Source organism: Hemicordylus capensis, chromosome 5 (assembly GCF_027244095.1).
Source record: "Hemicordylus capensis ecotype Gifberg chromosome 5, rHemCap1.1.pri, whole genome shotgun sequence".
Taxonomy (NCBI): Eukaryota; Metazoa; Chordata; class Lepidosauria; order Squamata; family Cordylidae; genus Hemicordylus; species Hemicordylus capensis.
Window position 1 is genome coordinate 188,191,187 of NC_069661.1, and position 22,997 is coordinate 188,214,183.

A 22,997-nucleotide genomic window follows, 5' to 3' on the forward strand; every position below is an offset into this window, starting at 1 on the left:
AAATAAACAACCTTAATGCCTCTAAAAGTAATTAATATAGAGCAAAATTCTTGCTCCTCTAATAACATTCTTTGCCACCCCTTTGCTCCACCAAACAAGTTGTCTTAGAGCCACCCCTGCTTTCTTCTGTGTCTCCAGTGGTCGGATGTTCTAGAATATGTTCAGATAGATAAAGTAAGTTGCATGGAATGCTGGATGGAACCATGAAGTTATTCTTATGGAGGGCCAGGTTCTGTATCTTGGTGTAACTTGGGAGACCCTGGCTGTGACTTGAAGAGCTCTTGGGACTCTCCTGCTCAGAACTGTTGGAATCCATGAAAAGTATAATCCTGAGATCTGTATGGGAACTCATGATAAACCTATCTTCCAGTACCTTGGAGAACAACCTTGGAGAAGCCACTGCCAGTCTGTGTAGACAATACTGAGCTAGATGGACCGATGGTCTGACTCAGTATATGGCAGTTTCCTATGTACCTTATTAGGACAGCATGGTATGTTCACAACAGCTGCATCCTTTACCTGTAGGTTTATAAGGAAGAGGATTTTCATTTAAAGAAATGCCATACATTTCCTGTAAGGTTTTTCCATCCAAGGAAATGAATCCAGTTATAACTACCTTGAAATTCCCATTACTCAGGAGAGGAAAAGAAAAAGGTTATTTTGCTGACACTGATGTTACTGATTTTAATCAGTAATACTAGTGTATGCCACAAATGGAAAGAACTATGTAATGATTAGACGGAATGAGGGAAAAGGACAAATGGTTCTCAGTTTATTTGCCAGGAGTCAGATTGTTACACAGCATGGTTTATGACCATTAGCTTAATAAAATAGTGCTTCTGAGCTATGATCTGCAGTAATGCAGATGAGCTAATGTTTTTGGTCATGAAGTGCTCCTATACAACTGTCTGACTGCAGTACATGAAAAAGCTGTTGTTGGATATCCACCCCCCCTACCCCAAGATATCAATGTGCACAAAATGTTATCTCAGATTCTTTAGTCCTGTTAAAGAAAGAAACAGCATTGTCTTCATTCAAAGAAACACCCATTTCTCTCTCAGAAATTCATCTGCATGTTCTAAAAATGACAGAGCTGGCTTCTCTGTACAATAAAGCTTACTGCAGTAATACTTTTGCCAATACCTTTTGTTATATTCTGCTTACCCCAACAATGCTGGGTAACTTGATACCTCTTTTGAGTGACATTTAATCTTAAAAGAGAAGCTGCTTGCCCTTACTTTTAAAAAAAGACATTTAGATCTCTATTATATTGATTATTTAAGGAAAGGACTGAGCATCTGGGATAGTAGGTTTTTGCTTTTAAAGTACCACAGTCCTTCCATGACCATGACTGATGTTAATTTTGCTCCCTTGCTGGCATGGCTGTCCAGATAAGGTGGGAGGACATCAGGAACAATCAATCCTGGTGTTCATATGCAAATGGTTTGGGACCTACTATGTGCCTCCTTCACAGTGTGCTATTTGGATCTTTATGACCAGCCTAGGACCCAGAAGACCCTGACAGTTCCAGATATCTTTGCCTTGGGAACTTCCTGTTGGTAAGGTTTTGAAGCCTAATGAAGGCTTGAGGAACAGCCTTTCCATTCACACTCTGTAATAGGGTTGCTAATTCTGACTGAAGTGATTCCTAGAGACTTCCCCACTGCCACAGTTTCCCCCCCACAATATCAATCTCCAGAATTGATTTCAATAGTCACCAAGGGATTGGTGATTCTCCAGGAATCAGCAGGACAATCATGGAAGGTAGCCAACCCTACTCTGCGGGCTGAAAAGCAGATTTGGGAGAAAGGAAAGGGGTGGGCCAGGATGGCCTACGGTGCTTTTCCAGCCTAGTCAAAACATATTTTAACTTGGATTGTTAAAAGGTTGTTATTTCTGACTGGGGCTGGGGTTCATTTTCTGTCACCCCAATTCTAAATCTTAACACCATCACTACTGCTGCAGGTGAAAGTAACCCATGATCAGATCTATGCTCTAACAAAGGGTTTAAAAACACCAATGAGCAGCAAAGGAGAGACTGCAGCAGGAACAAGTGCTCCATCACTGCCCTCACTCAATCCCTCACTCAGAGCATAGGAGAGCCCTTATTCCAGTTTAGAGCCAGGAAAGCTGCAACCCTGGGGAACTTCTTCCTTGATAACACCTCGATTATGGCTAATGAGACTATGAACAGCACAGGAGAAAATTCATTAGGACATCAGGACTCAGCCAAACTTCTACCCTGAAGAAGTCTCCACTGTTGAAAAAGAGGAGCTGAACCCTTTGGAAGTTCATGGAAATGACCATGATCCCACAGTGATCTCAGTCTGAGATGAAGAGTCAGGGCCAATCATGCAGGAGCAACCTGAGATGTCAGGGGATCCAATGCCTCCACTTGGACCCTGGACTGCGGCTTCAGGCCCTCCCTAGTTGCCCCCAAGAGCTGCAGCAGTGCCAGATCTGGGATTATTTGTGCTTGTCTGGCTACCTGAGGCTTTTCTTCCAGTGGGTCTGCTCTGGAGAAGGAAGAACCTACGAACAGACCTCGGATCAAGGCCAAATTAACTTCAGGAAGGCTTATTAAGCACAAACTCAATTTATTATGGGGAAACTGAATTAACTGAAAAATATTGATCATATATCAGTTGAGGCACACAGGATCAGAAATATTGATTATAGGAGAATAAATAATATAAATGTTTAGAATTTATTAAAGGACATTTAATAGATATGACTATGAGTAGATTGAAATAATAATAATAATAATAATAATAATTATTATTATTATTATTATTATTATTATTATTATTATTCAATTTATATACCGCCCTTCCAAAAATGGCTCAGGGCGGTTTACAAAGAGAAATAACAAATAAGATGGCTCCCTGTCCCCAAAGGGCTCACATTCTAAAAAGAAACATAAGACACACACCAGCAACAGTCACTGGAAGTACTGTGCTGGGGGTGGATAGGGCCAGTTACTCTCCCCCTGCTAAATAAAGAGAATCACCATGGTAAAAGGTGCCTCTTTGCCCAGTTAGCAGGAGAAATAGAAAAACATCTATTACATATTAACTCAATCAGTTGAAATTAAGGATATACAGATTTAAATTAATCTTAGAGAACCCGACTATGAAAGTTTTAATGACACTGGGATTTAACTCCCCCCGCCCAGCAGTAAATCTTGGCTGCCTGTGGGCAGCAAAAAGATTAATCTGCCCCTGCTTATGTTTTTAATCTTAATGTTTTTAATCTGCCCCTGCTTATGCATAAGTTTTTTCAGTATGAGTATAATTGTACATATATGTGTGTGGATTGATTAAATAGCTAAAATAAAGGATATTTTTCTAGACTAGTAAAAGAAAAAAGCAAATATAGTGATCATATATATCCAGATGTGTATCCCATTTTACATTTAAAAAACAACAAAGCAGCATCTTATAAAGCATATAATAAAAAATCACAACTCAGTTCAAACTCACAAAACATAATCGCTGTCATGGTTAGAAAAATTACACATTGTAGTCCCACTAAAATTAAAAGGCATTGCCTAATGCCTATTGTGTCCTTTATCCATTTAATTTCAAAATTGTTTAATTAAATTTCAGAATTACTTTGAGTAAGTTTCCTCATATCAACCCCCCACCCCAAACCACCTGTAGAAGGCTGGATATGTCCACCTTAGTTTGGCACATAGTTAGGCTTTCTGAATTAAATATGTCTTTAAATGTCATTTGAAGATTATAAAGGAAACATCTTTAGAGAGACTGTTCCATATGTTTGGCACCACCACTAAAAGACCCTTTCTCTGATCAGTGCCAACCAAATTTCCCTTAGCAGTTGAACCAGGGGCATCATTAGGGGATGGCCTATGGGGCACAGTCCCCAATGAATGAATGGATTAACCCAAAACACCACATTGGTCAGAGCCTCAAATTGCATCAATCACCTCCTTCCTCCGTGACCTCTTCTAGAAATGAAGTGCAGCAGTAAAGGCACCTGCACAGAGGATGGGAGAGAGCTCATAACCTCACCTAGCTAACTCTCTGCTGCTTCCACCTTCATAGGAGCTGTATTATAATGTTAGAGACTTTAAAAAGCATAAGCAATTATTCTTGGGAGGATATGGCTGAATTTCATTTGCAAAAGTGGGGCTGTAGCCTGGGCCCCAGATCTCTTAAGTACCTAGCAACACCCCTTGGTGGAACAAGTTAGAGATGCCAGAAGAAACACATTTAAACATCTAGAGAGAGAGGGAAATTGAAGACTGGAGAAAATATGGGCCCCAGTAACATCATCCATGGCGGGGCTGCCAGTGGTAGGAATATCTCCTAACTTCCCATTTTGCCTAAGGGGCTGGTTGGTCATTTCATAGTTTACAGCTTCTCCATTCACTTTACTTCTCCACCTCACTCAAGAGATGTCTTGTGACACTCTATGGATGCAAAAGCTGGACTTCGAAGACGCAAGATAGAAAAAGTATTGACGCTTTTGAACTTTGGTGCTGGAGAAGACTTTTGTGGATAACATGGACAGCCAGGAAAACAAACAAATGGATCATAGAACAAATCAATCCAGAATTTTCACTCGGGCACAAATGACCAGTCTCAGGCTATCATACTTTGAACACATTTTGCGAAAACCCAGCTCCCTTGAAAAGTCCATAATGCTGCGGAAAGTTGAAGGAAAGAGAAGAAGAGGACGACTAGCAGCAAGGTGGATGGACTTGATTATGACAGCAATGAATACACCACTGAGAGACCTTAAAGGCCAAGTTGAAGACAGATCCTCCTGGAGAGAATCTATCTATGTGGTCGCTAAGAGTCGACACTGATTTGACAGCACTTAATCAATCAATCAATCAATCAATCAGGAAAAACAATTTTAAAACACCAGTCACCCCAATTACATCTAATTTTCAGAATATTATTGCTGAGCCATCGAAGCAAGAATTCTATACATTCACTATCTTAAGAAATTCTAGAAATTCTATAAATAAATATAAATTCTATAAATTCTCTATCTTAAGACTTTTAAAAATACATTTCTAAGATCCTGGTTACCTTCCTGTTCTCTCAGCTGGGAATTTTTGCTAAAGTCTCTTTAATCATGTTTCATCATTATAGACCTTTTTGATTGGACTATTTAAGCTTTCTTTTCTCACTGCGTGAAACAATAATCCTGGGACCTGCTTTGCATTATCTAAAGGATCTCCTCCCCAGTTGTCTTCCCAATGACGGCCATACTGCAGTCTTTCTGTTCTGCAGATACATAATTTATCTAGTAAGGTATCAGCATTTACTGCATCATAATGCAATTAACCTTCCTTGCTTCAACTTCTCTATTTCATAGGAGGGAGGGAAGTATTTCTGACAAAGACTAGCAGATGGTAATTAGTCTTTATCCATTAGCCTTCAGTTATGAAACTGAAGAACTCCAAATGCTCAGTCATGCCCTTGTGGCCACTAACCTTTAGAGCAAGTTGCATTCACGCCTCCTGTCCTTCAACTTACAAACATATCATGCTCTTGTTTCTAACAGCCTTTCTAGACACTGTATTGTTTTAAGGACAACCATACAGCACTTACTAGTCCCTCATTCTTCTACGCCATTATGCAGTCTCTGCATGTCATGGTTTCCATTAGCAGAAGTGTTTACAGAGGTTGCTGGGAAGGTTATACCCCACATTTTACTGTGGGAGTGGGAGCTGCACAAATAATATAGACCTATTACAGTAAGAGGTCTTTGACAAAGTCTTATTAGATGGTGCCTAGGCTTGGTTCCTAGTTTTTACTTCCATTCACCTATACCATTGTGAGCACTGAGAAAGCAGAGAAAATGTTAACTGCTTTTGTTCCTCTCTATTCGGGGGTGGTGGTGGTGGAGTGTGCACTGAAAAGCAGCCTCCTGGCTCGGGGGTCTCCCCAGTATGCCCTGCCCGCTCGCTCAGGGCATACTGGTGCTTCCGGGGACCGTGCGGCCCCCGAACTCCCCAGCCCCCGCCGGCTCTGTCATGGAGCTGGCAATCGTGTGGGCAGCCGATCCGGCTGCCCAGGGCTCCCACCATGATTGTCTGCAGGGAGAGCAGGCTTAGCCTGCTGTCCCCTCTGAGCCTCCCAAACCGGGTCTCACTAATCGTGAGACCTGGCTCTATCTGTAAGGGTTCTGAGAAAAGAAGTGCTAACAATACATTCTTCCTATATTTGTTCTGAGGCCAGAATGTTTATGCAAATTGCTCATTTTTTGTGCAATGTCCCGGTTCTGCATAACAGAGTTCCCCTCGTGTACTATAGGTATGTGCAATGTGAGGCCAGAGAAATAGTGCCAAGCAGCATGTCCTATCATCTAAGATACGAGCAATTCTATATAATGCTTTGGGTAGGATGTAAATGGCTGCAGAGTTAGCCTGAATCCTATTTGCTATTATGGCACAGAAAGGTGGAGCAGAAGGAGGTAGAGGATCAGTGTACTCTGGTTCTCTATTAAATTCAATGGGAATATTTGGATTTACACCAGGGTTTCTTAACCTTGGGCCCCCAGATGTTGTTGGATTACAACTCCCATCATCTCCAGACATGGCCTTTGTGGCTGAGGATGATGGGAGTTGTAGTCCAACATCTGGGGGCCCGAGGTTAAGAAACCCTGATTTACACCATCTCTTTCATCAGTGTAATGTTACACTGGTGTAGGGGCGTGGAGAAAGCTCTGAAGGAGCCCCGGATTCAGACTAGGCCTGTTCCTCCTCCAATACCACCCACTTTCAGCCTCTGTTCCAGCAGAATTCTGCGGATGCTAGGGACACTGGTGCCTCTCTGACATTACAAGGACTTTGGTATACTTGCAGCCAGGAGCGTAGCTAGGGAAGAGGGGGCCCGTGTTCATCCCTCTCTCTGGCGGCCCCCCAGAGTGAGGGAGATAATGAAGAAAATAGGGAGGGATGGAGCTGGAGGGCCCTCAGGAGCTGGGTGCCCGTGTTCTTTGAACCCTTTCGCTCAATTATAGCTACGCCCCTGCTTGCAGCATTGGCATACTTTCTAGACCTGCCCATGCAGAGGGCTTCTGCCAGATCCTATGGGGCTCCACACTGATAATTTCTGTATAGATTGCACCTTTAATCAGAATAAGAAAAAAGATGCATAGTTTAATAGGCATAGATTTAATAGTTGATTTAACAGTTATTGCTTCTCCTCAGGGAATCCTAGGAACTGTACCAAGCCAGATATATTAACAGAGAATTTTCAGCATCTTTACCAAACTATAGCTCCCAGGATTCTTTGAAGAGAATTCATGACATACTAGTGTAAGATCAATATAAATTTGTTGTGTAGATGTTTCTGTTGTGGTACTTTATCCTAATACCAAAGCAATGAGATTTCTGAAACCAGTTTTCTGGAAAGCATGAAAAAAGCTGACCTTTGTCCATTTTCTGGATGCTTCCAAATAAGAGCTCCAATAATATCTGGGGAATATTCCTTGTTTAAATTTTGTTTAAAGGTATTAAATCAAAGTACAGCTCACAAAAATATACTTTTCCAATCATCCATGTTCATAGCAAGAATCTATAATGAACAGAGTCCATTTTTCAATTAAAGTTATTGAGACAGGAAAAACAGCTTGCTTACCTATAACAGGTGATCTTTTGGTGATCTGGTGGTATTCACAATGTGGGTTATGCACCTGTGCAGTAGGGATTTTCAAGCTCCCTGTGGTGCTCTGTAGCTCCACCCCTCATGCACCAAGTGCGCTTGATACCTTTGGCAGCAGAGCACCATTTTACTCAGTTCCTGAATGACCACTATGAAGATGGAACTCCTTCAGTTGAATGATGAGTGAAGTACATTGAGCAGAAACATCCAATAAGCAGGGAGGCCAGGCTGGTGCTGTGATGATACCGGATCACTAAAAGATCACCTTTTACAGGTAAGCAACATGTTTATCATTGTGGTGATCTGGTATCCTTCACAACATAGATGATTAATGAGCTCCCCATAGAAGGGGGATGGGCTGGAGGATGTTTCTTAAAGAACTTTCTTTAGCATAGCCCACCCAAAGTTGGCTTCAGCCACAGCTCAGATGTCTAAGGCAAAATGTCTAACAAAAGGCAAGTTGGAAGACCAAGTAGCAGCCTTGCAGATGGCAGTAAAATTTATTCCTGATAAGTGTGCAGCAAAGATAGCCACAGCTCTGGTAGAGTGGGCTTTATTTGTTTGATTGATTGATTGATTGATTGATTGATATACCGCCCTTCCAAAATGGCTCAGGGCGGTTTACAATGGAATAAAAACAAGTAAAACCAGTTAATTAAAATCAAAACTATAAAAACAGAATGAAACTAATTAAAACATTCAAACAGCTAAAAACCCTGGAGAACAAGGGCAAACATTAAAGCAGTTAAAACAAATTAAAAACACTGAAAGGCCAGGCCAAACAGATGGGTTTTAAGGGCTCTCTTGAAGGACAGTAAGGAATTAAGATTACAAATTTCTGCCGGGAGTGCACAGCCCGGGAGCAGCTATAAAGAAGGCCCGCCTCTGAGTTGCCACCAAACGAACCGGTGGTAACTGGAGACAGACCTCCTCAGAGGACCTTAACATGTGGTGGGGATCATGTAAAAGAAGACACTCTCTAAGTTATCTTGGGCCCAAGCCATTCAGGGCTTTAAAGGTAATAACCAGCACTTTGTATTTTGCCCGGAAACATATTGGCAGGCATAATATGGTCTCTCTGGGTTGCCCCAGAGACCAATCTGGTTGCCACATTCTGAACTAACTGAAGTTTCCGGACTACATACAAAGGCAGCCCCACGTAGAGCACATTGCAATAGTCAAGCCGGGAGGTTACCAGCTGATGCACCACTGTTTTGAAGTCATCCTCTTCAAGGAATGGGCGCAGCTGTCAAATCAGCCGAAGCTGATAGAAAGTACTCCTGGCCATGGCCTCTACCTGAGATACCAGGGTGAGGCCTGGGTCCAGGACTACACCCAAGCTGCGCACCTGCTCCTTCTTGGGGAGTGTAACTCCATCCAGCACAGGAAGATCTAACTCACCCTTCAGATTCTGAGCCCCCACAATGAGCACCTCTGTCTTGCTTGGATCCAGCTTCAATTTGTTATCCCTTATCCAGCCCATTACTGCCTGTAGGCAGGCATTTAGAGAATGAGTGCCATTTCCTGAAGATGAAAAGGAGAAGTAGGTTTGGGTGTCATCAGCATACTGAAAACACCCAGCACAAAGTCTCCTGATGACCTCACCCAGCGGTTTCATGTAGATGTTAAAAAGCATTGGTGACAGAATGGAGCCCTGAGGGACTCCATATAACAGCTCCTGTTTTGAGGAGCAACTGTCACCAAGCTCCACCATCTGGAATTTACCTGAGAGATAGGAACGGAACTACTGCAAAGCAGTGCCCCCTATCCCCAACTCCCTCAGGCCATCCAGAACGAAACCATGGTCGATGGTATCGAACGCCACCAAGAGATCCAGAAGAACCAGCAGAGTCACACTCCCTCTGTCGATCCCCGATAAAGGTCATCCATCAGGCCGATCAAGGCTGTCTCAACCCCATAGCCAGCTCTAAAGCCAGTTTGAAATGGTCTAGATAATCTGTTTCCTACAAGACTGCCTGGAGCTGGTCGGCTACATTTAACCACATTTGCAGGTTATACACCTTGTTTCTTGTAACAAATGAAAATAAGTTGGACAAGTTAGTTAGAAAGTCTCTGCCTGTAGACTGGTTGGCCCTTGCTCTTGCCCCAAAGGCAACAAAGAGTCTACGAGTCTTTCTAAAGTCTTTTGTTTTGTCCACATAGAAGAGGAGTGCCCTACAGACATCTAAGCAGTGCAGACACAGCGCTGTCCCTTGGGGGGTGCAGGGCAAAGGGGCCAGCCCCCTGCATCTGACGACAGCAGCATCTGATGTCAGACACAGCAGGGAGTATGGCCTTGCTCTGAAACAGGGCCGCCCACCCCATTTCAGAGCAAATGCTGACCAGTGCTGTGTATGCAGCATGGCCAGGAGCTGCTGGACAAGTTGCTAGTGCAGCGCTGCTGGTATTTGCTCTGAAATGGAGCACATGGCCCCGTTTCAGAGCGAGGCCGCGCCCCCTGCATCAGGCTCAGGGGACACGGGGCTTTCTCCCCCCCTCCCCCAGGCAAGCACACATGGTGGCAGCGGACAGCTGCAGCGGCCGCTAGGGATGGGTCCGGACTGGTCCGGAGGCCATTGTAAAGGCCTCCGGACCGTCCGGACCGGTTCGGACCTGTCCGGTCCGGGTGGAGGGGATTCCTTTAAGGGCAGGGAGGGTTTACTTACCCCTCCCACCACTTGTCCCCCTCCAGCACTCGTATTTATTGTAAGAATTGGGGCGGCAGGATACCTCCCTGCCGCCCCTTGCCCCTCCGCAATGCAAAAGGCTCTGACAAGCCTTTTGCGCACACGCACGTCGCGCGCAAGCTTCACGTCTCCCTGACGCCGGAGGCCCGGTCTACCTGGCCTTGGCCCCTGCCGGCGGGTAGACTGGGCCTCCGGCGCCCGCCGGGACGAGGCCAGGTAGACCGGGCCTCCGGCGTTGGGGAGACGTGAAGCCCGTGCGTGACGTGCACGTGCGCAAAAGGCTTGCCGGAGTCTTTTGCATTGCGGAGGGGCAAGGGGCGGCAGGGAGGTATCCTGCCGCCCCAATTCTTACAATAAATACGAGTGCTGGAGGGAGACAAGTGGTGGGAGGGGTAAGTAAACCCTTCCCGCCCTTAAAGGAACCCATTCCACAGTGCCGGACCACAGCTGTGTGGTTCCGTGCACACCCCTAGCGGTCGCCACGCACACTGCCACCAGGAGCTGAGCGCACAGACAGTATGAGAGGCTGCCCGCTGCTTGCTGGCATAGCGGGGCCCCTCCAAACACGTGTCTCGGGGCTACCACCCAGTTGCCCCACCCTAAGGTCGGGCCTATGCAGACAGTAGGGATGTGCATGGAACCGCGGTGGGGAGGCTCAAAGGCGGCGGGGGTGCTGCTTTAAGAGCCGGGGAGGGTGCACTTACCCCTCCTGCAGCCCCCCCCCGCTAGCATCCTTTTTTTGGAAAGCTAATCGGGGCGGCAGTGTACTTCCCTGCTGCCCCCGTTGCCCCCATTGGCCAGATATGGCCAGAAGTCCCCGATGCGCCTGCGTGTACCAGCATGGATGCGCTCACATCACGTGCTGGTGTGTCAAGGACTTCCAGCCAACGGGGGCAATGGGGCGGCAGGTAGGTACACTGCCGCCCCAATTAGCTTTCCAAAAAAAAGGACGCTGGCAGGGGAAAGTGGTGGGAGAGGTTAGTGCACCCTCCCCCGCTCTTAAAGCAGCACCCCCGCTGCCGTAGAAATGGCAGAACCGCCAGTTCTTCAAACCAGTTTGGAGGCCCATCAATGGACTCCAAACCAGTTCCATGCACATCCCTAGCAGACAGCACTCCAAAGGAGTGGTTGGGTTCAGGAAAAAGGCAGGAAGGAGAATGTCCTGGTTGATGTCCTGATTGACATGGAAATCAGAAACTACCTTGGGTACAAAGGAAGGGTCTGTTCTCATAACCACCTTATTGGCGTAGAATTCCATGAAAGGGGAATCAGTCCTCAAAGCTGTGAGTTTGCTGACCCTTCCTGCTGTGGTGAAAGCAATCAGGAAGGCTGTCTTTATAGAGAGCAACTTAATGGGTGTTGAAGACAGAGTTTCAAAGGGGGCCTTTGTTTGAATAGAAAGCACTAGAGCAGGGGCGTAGCAAGGTTGGAGGGGGCCCAGAGACAAGATTTTAAAATGGGCCCCTCACTGATATACACACACAAACACACCTCACAATATATAGTGCACTCACATTCACATCCCCATTATGAATACGGTGAAAATCTAGTTCACATTGAATCTAGTTTTTTTACTCTCTGCTCCTGCCGATCTCCAAGAGACTCAACATAATTCATAGGTGGTGCAACATGGGTGGGTGGGGAGTCATGTGATGTGCCTCTGGGGGGGCCCTCGAAGCAGTGGGGCCCCAAGACGACTGCCTCCCCTTGCCTAATGGTAGTTACACCCCTGCACTAGAGAGAGGCTCCAAGGTTCAATTGGTTTTCTAATGGGAGGGAAGAGGTTGTTGATTCCCTTAAGAAATCTCTTGCAGTTCAAGTGAGAGAATAGTGACTTAGCATCCTAGCCTGCATGAACTGCGGAGAGGGCCACCATGTAGATTTTAATAGATGAATTGGATAGGCCCAAGCATTTCAGGGAGGTCCTGAAATGCAGGACATTTCATGGTCCTCTCCAAGACAAAGTAGGCAGAGATCATGTTTGTCAGATGAGGGCAGTGTCCCACGGCATGAAGAACACCTCTTGAATAGTGATGTGCATGGTCCGGAGCAGTCCGGACCAGCACCAAAGGGGAGCCTATATTTTAGGGCGGGGAGGGCTTGTGTACCCCTCCTGCGCCTCTTTGCCCCCGCCAGTGGCCGTAATTTACTGTAAAATTGGGGCGCTGGAAACCAGCCGCCCCAGCCGCCGCCGCTTCCGCCGCCCCCCCCCCCCGCGAGCAAATTAGAGGGGAAAAAGGCTACTGCCTACAAGGAAGGGCTACTGCCGCCCTGCCGCCGCCACCCGCCACCCCCCCCACGAGTGCTCACCAAGTTAGAAGACTTTAGAGAGGAGCTCGCGAACAGAGCTCCTCTCTTATCGAAGCCTCCGGCCCAACTGGGGCCTTGGGCGCGTGCGCACGCGCGCTAGAGCTCTTCTTCCACTAGAGCTTTTGCCGGAGGCCCGGTCTACCCGGCTTCCTCCCGGCGGGTAGACCGGGCCTCAGGCAAAAGCTCTAGTGGAAGAAGAGCTCTAGCGCGCGTGCGCACGCGCCCAAGGCCCCAGTTGGGACGGAGGCTTCGATAAGAGAGGAGCTCTGTTCGCGAGCTCCTCTCTAAAGTCTTCTAACTTGGTGAGCACTCGTGGGGGGGTGGCGGGTGGCGGCGGCAGGGCGGCAGTAGCCCTTCCTTGTAGGCAGTAGCCTTTTTCCCCTCTAATTTGCTCGCGGGGGGGGCGCGGCGGAAGCGGCGGCGGCTGGGGCGGCTGGTTTCCAGCGCCCCAATTTTACAGTAAATTACGGCCACTGGCGGGGGCAAAGAGGCGCGGGAGGGGTAAACAAGCCCTCCCCGCCCTTAAAGCAATACCCCCCCACCCGGACCGGACCAACCAGGGCAGAACCGGTCCGGCAGTTCGGCCATTCTATAGAATGGCCACCGGACCGGTTCGGACACACGCCTACTCTTGAACCTTTTTAATGTCCATCAGTACAAATACCAAGAAAACTAATCCAGATCATAAGGCAAAGAGTAGAGAGAGAGCAAACCATTGTCGTAAAACCGAGCATTCAAACCTTGAATCTTTTCTTTCAGGAACCAAGCACGACCGAGGAGCAAATCCTGAGGGAAGCACACACAGTGGCAGTTGAGAAGGAACTGAGCAAAAGGGCACACTACTGCCAAAGATACTGAGCACACTTGGCGTGAGAAGGACAGCGCTACAGAGCACCTCAGGAAGCTTGAAAATCCTTCCACAGGGACTTCTGTGCAGACACATAACCCACGTTGTGAAGGATACCAGATCACCACAAATATCTATACCTACAATGAACTTGATAGTCAACTTGTATATTTAGTGACTTCCAAGATCTTGATTAGTTATTGTGTTGAGTAGGTGCAGCTTTCCTATAGAGGCTCTAGATTATTTTTGCTGCAACCAAAATATTGTGAAATGTGGCCCTATATTATCTGTCCTCAAGAACAACAAGGGTTGTACTGAAGTTTCAAATGTTAAACTCTTCCTGGTTATTTAAAAAAATGACTTGTACTACAAATTAGAACTTCTTTCTTCTTTGAATCCAGAAACACCGAGGAACTGTCTTTTGAATCACTTTCCAAATGTTGATTGTTTCATTAAACATCTTCTACTGTATCATTATCAGTGCCACAGGGAGCTATGGCAGGAGCTAACCCATTCTGTGTTATAAATAAATGCCCTTTACAGTCTGCAGATAAACTTCAATCAGGGAAGTAGTGGGTAATATATCTTGTGTCCTGCATATATTGACATTTAACTATTGTGGTTTCATCAAGTTGTGTAAATACTTTAGAAGGCCATTGATAGTCACTGTCAGCTACAAAGAGACAACACAGCCTCCATTTAGACCAACATTTCTCAACTGTCCATAAACCACAAATGATGTTTGAGACAAATGATGCCTGTGCTCTAACAGTTAGAGTGCTTACACAAGATCATTGAACTTGGATGCATTTAGTCACCATATTCACAGCCAGACATTACATTATAAGCTTATTCACACAATGATTAACTGGGTAGGACAAAAGTATTGCCCAGTTTTGGGAGCTGTGCACACTCCTGTTTTCTGTTTGTGTGTGAGTAAAAAAAACAAAGTATCAGTCATCATGCGTTCACACATCTGTTCACACATGAACAGGAAATAGGAGCATGCACTGTTCTCAAAACTGTGAATGTCAGTTTCACATTTAATCATACAGTCAATCATCATGTGAACAAGCCTATCAAATATCACTATCTAATGTGTTTAGAGCTGCTATCTACATAAAGAGAGGAGCTGGTCTTGTCGTAGCAAGCATGACTTGCCCCTTTAGCTAAGCAGGGTCTGCCCTGGTTGCATATGAATGGGAGACTTGATGTGTGAGCACTGTAAGATATTCCCCTTAGGGGATGGAGCTGCTCTGGGAACAGCAGAAAGTTTCAAGTTCCCTCCCTGGCATCTCAAAGATAGGGTTGAGAGAGATTCCTGCCTGCAATCTTGGAGAAGCTGCTGCCAGTCTGGGCAGACAATACTGAGCTAGATGGACCTATGGTCTGACTTAGTATATGGCAGCTTGCTATGTTCCTATAAGAAGGCTGCTGGATTAGACCAAAGGCCCATCTATTCCAGCATCCTGTTTTTCACAGTGGTCCACCAGATGCCTCTGGAAAGCAGTGCTTCCGCTAAGGCGTGTGTGTGTGTGGGGTTTCACACTTTTTAAAATGTCCACTCAGTCAATTTTTGATCTCACTCAGGTAGAATCAGGAAGGCCCCACTCTGAATGCATGTGCACGCACACACTGCCTTGATACTACCACCCAGAACAAAACTCATTCCACACATAGATGGAAAAAAATAGAGAACACTGCCCACAAGCAGGAGATGAAAGTATGCCCCCTTTCCCTCCTTGCTTTCTTGGAACTGGTATTCAAAGGCATTCTGCCTCTCAGCCTGGCAGTAGCATAAAGCCATGATGATGATGACGATGTCAACTACCAATATTTATATACTGCAGCCATTGATAGACTTGTCCTCCAAGAATTTCCTAATCACCTTTTAAAGCTATCTAAGTCAGCGGCCACTACATCTTGTGGCAGCAAATTCCATAGATTAATTATGCACTGGGTGAAGAAGAAATTCCTTTTGACCATCCTAAATCTCCTTCCAGTCAGTTTCATTGGATGATCCTTGGTTTTAGTGCTGTGAGAGGGTGATCAAAACATCTGTATCCACTTTCTCCATACAATGCATAATTTTAAAAGCCTTGTCTTTTTTCTAAACTAACAAATCCCAGACACTGTAGCCTTTTCTCATAAGGAAGGTGCTCCAGCCCCTTGATCTCTTTGGTTGCTCTCTTTTGCACATTTTCCAGCAATACAACAGCATTTTTTAAGATGTGGAGATCAGAACTGTATACAGTAATCCAAATATTGTCACAAAATAGGTTTTTATATGGGCATGACAGCACAAGCAGGTTTATTTTCAACCCCCTTCCTAGCTATCCATAAAATTTGCCTTTTTCACAGCTGGCACACACAAGGCCAATGTTTTTAATGAGCTGTCCACCATGATCCAAAGATTTCTGTCACTGCCTGCTTAAACCCATCACTGAATATGTAAAGCAGGCATTTATTTATTTTTGCCAGAATGTGCATCGCTTTACACATATTTACACTGAATGACATCTGCCATTTTGTTTCCTTTCACCCAGTATGGATATATACTGGAGCTCTTTGCAATCCATGTTGGTTTTCACTTCCCTGAATATTTTGGTATCATCTGCAGACTTAGCCACCTCACTGCTTAACCTCCAGTTCATCTATGAACTAGTTTTAAAACACTGGTACCTAATGGGTTTCCTGTGTCTAAGGATTGCTTGACATGAAAAAATTCAACAGAGCCAGCTTTCCCACTAGACATGATAAAGAAAACCATATTAAAGAAAACTGTACCATGTTAAAGAAAACTGCACATTCTGAACATTCCACATTCATTGATTATTTGTTAATTAATCTGAAGCAGCTATACGGGAGATTCAGGATTGACAGGAAAGTGTTTCTTCACTCAACACATAATTCATGTATAGCAGGGATTCTTGACATTGGGTTCCCAGCTGCTGTTGAACTACAACTCCCAGCCTTTGCCCATTGTGGCTGGGGATGATAGGAGTTGTAATCCAAAGACATCTGAGAACCCAAAGTTGAGAACTCTTGATGTATGGAATTTGTTGCCACAGGATGTGGTCATAGCCAGTAACTTAGTTGGCTTTAAAAATGCAGTATTTTGTTTATTTATTTATTTATTTATTTGAGTTATATACTGCCCTTCCAAAAATGATTCAGGGCAGTGTATTTAATGTCATTAGAGAAGATAATGGCTATCATGCTCAAGGTAGTATGTCACTGAACACCACCTGCTAAGGGCAGGGGTGTAGCTAGGAGAGAGGGAGCCTGTATTTGCCCCTCTCCCTGGCAGCCTGGCCGAGTGAGGAAGGTCATGAAGAAAATAGGGAGGGGGATGGAGCTGGGGGGCCGGGTCTGGGTTCTTTGAACCCATCCACTCAATTATAGCTATACCCCTGGCTAAGGTGTCACAGTAGGAGAAGGCTATTGCCTTCATGCCCAGCTTACAGGCTTCTCAAAGGCATCTGGTTGGCCACTGTGAGAAAGAGAATGCTGCACTTGATAGATCTTTGGTCTGACTCAATAGAGCTTTTCTTATACTGTATACCATTGCTCTGTATTCAGACTTACTAGTGTGGATTAGAGACACCACTTCTCCACTAAGCATGAATTGAAAGATGGAGAGTACTCACTCTTTAACCACCTTGTTTGCTAATATGTTTAAAGCAGGGGTAGGCAGAAGCTAGACTGTAGTCTAGCCAACACTGGCCAACGCATAGTGGGCTACCTAGTACCTGATATTGGAGGGATTATTGAAATCTTGCTGATCCAGCAACACCATTCTTGTTTTGTTAAGAAAGAACACATAGTGAAGATCACTTAAAATTAGCTGTGCCATAACACTTAAATCCTGATATCTACTCTTACTTGTAAATTTAATACACATTGATAGGCCATGGGGATCCATGCAAGACTGAAGTCAGCCCACCTGTGCCTTAATGGATATTAAGGGATAAGCAACCATATTAAGCAATCTCAGTGAAAGTGTCTTGTGTATGTGTTAGGAGTGGGTAGATTTTTTGCATTTTTGTTGTATGATTCTATGTGGAGTGGAAATCTAAATTTATGTTAGTGATTGTCACTATATAACTAATAGCAGTAGTTATTCCATATTCCACCGCCCAGAGACGAAAGTTTGGGCGGTATACAAGTTGAATGAATGAATGAATGAATAAATAAATAAATAAATAAATAAATAAATATTAATTCAGAGTAAAGAGCTGTAATATTATTACATATATTCTATTTTTTAAAAAAGGTCTGTTGTGCTGTGTCAGAGGTGCTGCATTTGAATTATATTTAACTATTAGTGCTTCCTTCCTTTCCACCAAATAACACATTCATATTTAAACTAAAGGAAGGTGAAACGTAGATAATCAGCACCTGAGGATACTCAGAAGGATGCAGCAATGTGTTGTGCCCCAATTTCATCAGTTTATTAAATGAAAAACATCACTATACATTCATATTCTATGACAAGCAAAGTCTTAATGGTAAAAGTGAATAAATACTAAATTAAAATGCCCATGACAATTATTATTGTCCTAAGAACAGCCCTGTTGGATCAGGCCCAAGGACCATCTAGTCCAGCATCCTGTTTCACAAAGTGGCCCATCAGATGCCGCTAGGAAGCCCACAGGCAGGAGCTGAGGGCATGACCTCACTCCTGCTGTTACTCCCCTGCAACTGGTATTCAGAGGCATATCTAGGGAAAATAGTGCCTAGGGCAAGCACTGAAATTGTGCCCCCTGTCACAAGAAGCAAAGTAAGAGCAAATGAATACAATCCTAGCTGATAAGCTTCAGCTCAGTATTCACAAGCCCTGATTCTCTGTACATAGTGCCAAACTGAATAGGTGTACAGTGACTTATATTAATTTTTTTAAAGTTACCTGTAACCCCTTTGAGGGGCTTCCTAAAGGCCATGGGGGGGGTCTGCAAAGGTTCCCCCTCCCCCCACTGGCCTCTAGGGCCTCACAGGGACCATTTGAGCATGTGCGGTGGCCATTTTTAAATATATATATATTTTAAAAATGGCCACCACTCATGCTCAAATGGCCTCTGTGAGGCCTAGCATGGCCTAGGGCTTCACAGAGGCCATTTGAGCATGCACAGTGGCCATTTTGTTTTCAGTGGCCATTAAAAAATAGTTTTAAAAAACGGCACCACCCCCCCTTCAAGTGGCGCTCGGGGCACGTGCCCTGTCTGCCTTACCCGAGATACTCCACTGCTGGTATTGAGAAGATCATGCCTCCAGTGGAGGCCCTTCACTTAGGGCAAGGTGGGCAATGCCCACCCCCCAAAAAGGCCAAAATGTCCAAAGAAACTAATAAAAATGGTCTAAAAACAATAATTGTCAGCCATTCTGTCCTCTGCCACCATTTTAGGGCTGGCTGACTCAGTCACTGCAGCCCTGCACTTCCCTGCCTGTAGCTTGCAAGCCTGCAGTGTTGACATATAGTGGGCGCTGGTAGTAAAATTCCTTAAACACCTATAAGAGCACACGAAACAGTTGCGAATAACAGTGTTCATAAGGCAGGAGACAATCCCATGGCTTGCCTTTGTTGTCAAAAGATGGGCTGAATTCAAATAGCCCTATCAGGAAGACATCATCCTGACTGACAGCTCCCTATGCCTCTGACTAGCAATCAGTGGCCGGGGGCACTGCTGTTTCCCAGACTCTCATATCTGGCAGCAGTGATATAGGAAGATGCTGAAAGGCATCATCTCATACTGCATGGAAAGAGGCAATGGTAATCCCCTCCTGTATTCTATCAAAGAAAACCACAGGGCTCTGTGGGCACCAGCAGTCAAAATCAACTTGACAGCAAACTTTACCTTTTACTCCCTATATGCCCACAGGAGTTAGTGTTGTTGTGTTTTGTTTTGTTTTGCTCCACCCCTGCGCCACTCACTTTGGCTCTACCCACCTGCCTGGTGCTCACCCAGTCCCAGGAGTCACCAGCCGCCACTGCATGCCTCTGAGGCTGGAGGTGGCCTATAGACCTCAGACTCTAGAGCATGAGTCAACACTTTCAACGAGCTGTCCACCACGACCCCAAGTTTCCTCTCCTGGATAGTCACCGACAGCTCAGATCCCATCAGTGTATATGTGAGTTGGGCTCTTTTGCCCCAATATGCATAACTTTACTTGCCAACATTAAACCACATTTGCCATTTTGTCACCCACTTACCCAATTTGGAGAGATCCTTTTGAAGCTCCTCAAAATCTGTTTTGGATTTCACTATCCAAAAGAGTTTGGTGTCATCTGCAAATTTGGCCACCTTGCTGCTTACCCCAACTTATAAATCATTTATGAATAAATTAAAAAGCACAGGTCCCAGTACAGATTCCTGGGGGACCCCACTTCTTACTTCCCTGCACTGTGAAAACTCTCCATTTATACCTACCCTTCTGTTTCCTGTCCTTCAACCAGATACCAGTCCATACATGCACTTGTCCCCTTATCCCATGACTGCTAAGTTTTTTCAGGAGTCTTTGATGAGGAACTTTGTCAAAAGCTTTTTGGAAGTAGGGATGTGCGAATGGTCCGGTAGTTCGCGGGTTCAGTGGGGGTTGAGATCGAACTGAACCCCCCACCCCAGTTCCGTCCGAACCGGAACCAAACCACCGGACAAAGTTTGTGATTTTTTTTTAAAAAATGCCTTAAAATTACCTTTAGCCCCTTCAGGGGGCTTCCTGTATGCCGCGGGAGGTGGTGGTGTCCACAAAGGTTTCCCCTCCCCACTCCGGCCTCTTAAGTCACTGCCGTAGCCTGGGTAATCCATTTATTTTGGCCCATTCAGGCCTCTGTAGTGTACGGCAGTGGCCAAAATGGCCGTCACCGTGCACTACAGAGGCCCGAACGGGCCAAAATAAATGGATTACCTGGGCTGCAGTGGTGACTTAAGAGGCCGGCGGGGGAGTGGGAATCTTCATGGACCCCCCTGTGGCATATAGGAAGCACCCCCAAGGGGCTAAAGGTAATTTTAAGTCTTTTTAAAAAAAATTAAAAATTCACGAACTTTGTCCAGCGGTTTGGTTCCGGTTCAGACGGAACTGGGGTGGGGGGTTCAGTTCTGACTGGACCCAGGGGGGGGAGGTTCTGATGGGGGCCAGACTGGACTTGGCGGTTCAGGTTCAAGTCCGGTTTGGACTCGAACCGAACTGGGCCAGCTAGTTCCATGCACACCCCTATTTGGCAGTCCAGGTATACTATGTCAACTGGATCGCCTTTATCCACACACCTGTTGACACGCTCAAAGAACTCCAAAAGGTTTGTGAGGGAAGATTTACCTTTGCAAACGCCATGCTGGTTCTCCCCCAGCAGGACCTGTTCTTCTATGTGCATTACAATTTTATCCTTGAGAATGCTTTCCATTAATTTGCCTGAAACAGACTCTAAACTAACTGACCTGTAATTTCCTGGATCACCCCTGGATCCCTCTTTGAAAATTGATGTTACATTGGCTACTTTCCAGTCCTTTTGTACAGAGCCTGATAGTAGGGATAACTACTATCCTGATAGTAGGGATAACTACTATCTAATATACAAAAATATTGTATATTTTTGCAAGGAGGTTGGCAATTTCACATTTGAGTTAAGGACTCTTGGATGGATGCTGTCTGCCCCTGTCCAATCAAATACACACATTACAACAAGATTTTTCATGATACTATTTCCTGGGATACTGAAATAGTATCCCCCCTGGTGGATGGGTTTACCATTGCCATCTCCCACACAGTATGAGATGATGCCTTTCAGCATTCCCATAATCTGGGAAACATACCAGCAGGGATTCAAATCGGCAACCTCTGGCTTGCTAGTCAAGTCATTTCCCCACTGCGCCATTAGGTGGTCAATGAAAATAAACAGCAGTTACAGACTAGCTGGGAGAGAGAGAGAAGTGCTGGTGAGGTGGATATAGGAGCTGGAGCACATTAGGGTACCGGGCTTTCTCTCTGGAAACTGATATAACTGGTTGCTGATTTGTAGGAGCGCTCTGTTATTTCAACTCCATCTAATGTCCAACCTGTATATTAGTAAACAGACTACATATTACTATACGTTTCCAGTGATCCAAAGGAAGCCAGGACTTACCTATCACTGTTACCTGTGGAAGCTGTCGCCGCTTGAGGAAATAGAGAGCAGGCACATATATGCGCACAACTACCTATAAATGTTCCATTGAGTATAATGGGCTTTACTCTGCAATTAACATGCATAGGGTTGCAGTGCACCGTTTCTTCCAGGTGCCTGATGGAACACAGAGCAGATACAAGTTGACCAAGTGCAATGCAAAGGAAGTTCACGTCCAGGCAGGCAGTACTGACGAGCTTCCCTCAGTCCAAGCTGGCACTGCATCTGCACTACTTACCGGAAGCCCAGGCAGGCAATGTGGACGAGGCAACAGTTTGGTCAGGGCACATCAGAGGCTTGTTGTACAAACGTCATGGCAGCAAATCTGGATTCCAAGCAACAGCTGTATACTTGACAAAATGCTGCAGCCACGCCTGGCTCTCTTTCTTATATTATGTATTAGGCATACAATTTAAAAACTGCTAGAAGTTTTGGGTTTTTTTTTAAGCGTAATGTGTATTATCAGCCCTTTGAGAGGTTGAGAGAGAGATTTAGTGGGGCAGTGGGCTTCCATGAGGCAAGATGAAACAGTCACTTCAGGCACTGCTGTGAAGAGGGGGCACAGGAGAAGGGTTGTGCCAGCCTCCTGCCACCATGGGTGCCAATCCACAGATCTCCCTGCCTTCCACTGAGACACACCTCTTCTTTCCCTGTCCCCACCTCCCATTATGATCTAGGAATGCTCCTACTGTCGCTGCTTGGCTTGGTGACAGAGTCTGAGAGTTTGTATGCCTCTGTGGCCTTGGCAGTATGACCCTAGCATGCTGAGCACCTGCCCACAGATCAGGGAGGATGTGTCATATCCTTTTCCACCTCAGGAAGCACAATGTCTTAGACTGCCCCTGAAATATTTGCTTTCTCCAACCATGGCTAGCCTTGACCAAGCCACATCCACACCATCTGCTTGAAACTCAGATGGGTCAATTCCAGGCAGAAACTGGCTCCTTGAGATTGGTTTTCAACTCTGCATGGGAACGGAAAGTTCAGGGAGTTCGGAGAAACAGCAGTGGAGAGATTTAAATCAAGGCAATTTATCAGCAATCAAAACTGCCAAGGGGGAAAAAAAGACCAATTTAAGTAATTGATCTAAATAAAAATATTCCTTTGTCTTGACGCCTCCTAAATAAAAGTGTGTGTGAATTGGTTGCCAACTTGCTATAAGCACAGGGGCGTAGCAAGATTGGAGTGGGCTGCAAGTCATTTAATGGTACTAGAGAAAGACATGCTGTTCTGGTAGCTCCAGGTCTTAACACTCACATCAATTTTGGAGGATGAATACAACTGAAGGTAGCCCGGACGGGTGCACAGCTGGGGGAGTCAGTCATATGACTTGCCTCTGGGGGGGCCCT

At 45.4% G+C, this 22,997-nt stretch overlaps 2 long non-coding RNA genes across 10 annotated transcripts in view; one reads left to right on the forward strand and one right to left on the reverse strand.

Annotated features, from left to right (window-relative positions):
- LOC128325742 (uncharacterized) overlaps positions 1 to 20,315 on the reverse strand; it is a 44,363-nt gene extending 24,048 nt beyond the window's left edge. For all 8 annotated transcript variants that reach the window (XR_008307583.1, XR_008307586.1, XR_008307587.1 and 5 more), the window contains exon 1: positions 20,185 to 20,315. This is a non-coding gene — a long non-coding RNA (uncharacterized LOC128325742). The remainder of the gene's footprint in view (positions 1 to 20,184) is intronic.
- Positions 20,316 to 20,342: 27 nt separating this feature from the next.
- On the forward strand, positions 20,343 to 22,070 carry LOC128327325 (uncharacterized). Of its 2 annotated transcripts, none has more exons than XR_008308591.1 (2): positions 20,343 to 20,491; positions 21,737 to 22,070. It is a non-coding gene; the product is annotated as an uncharacterized LOC128327325 (long non-coding RNA). The 2 variants fall into 2 exon arrangements; XR_008308592.1 differs by having other exon boundaries at positions 21,762 to 22,070.
- Positions 22,071 to 22,997: the final 927 nt, after the last annotated feature.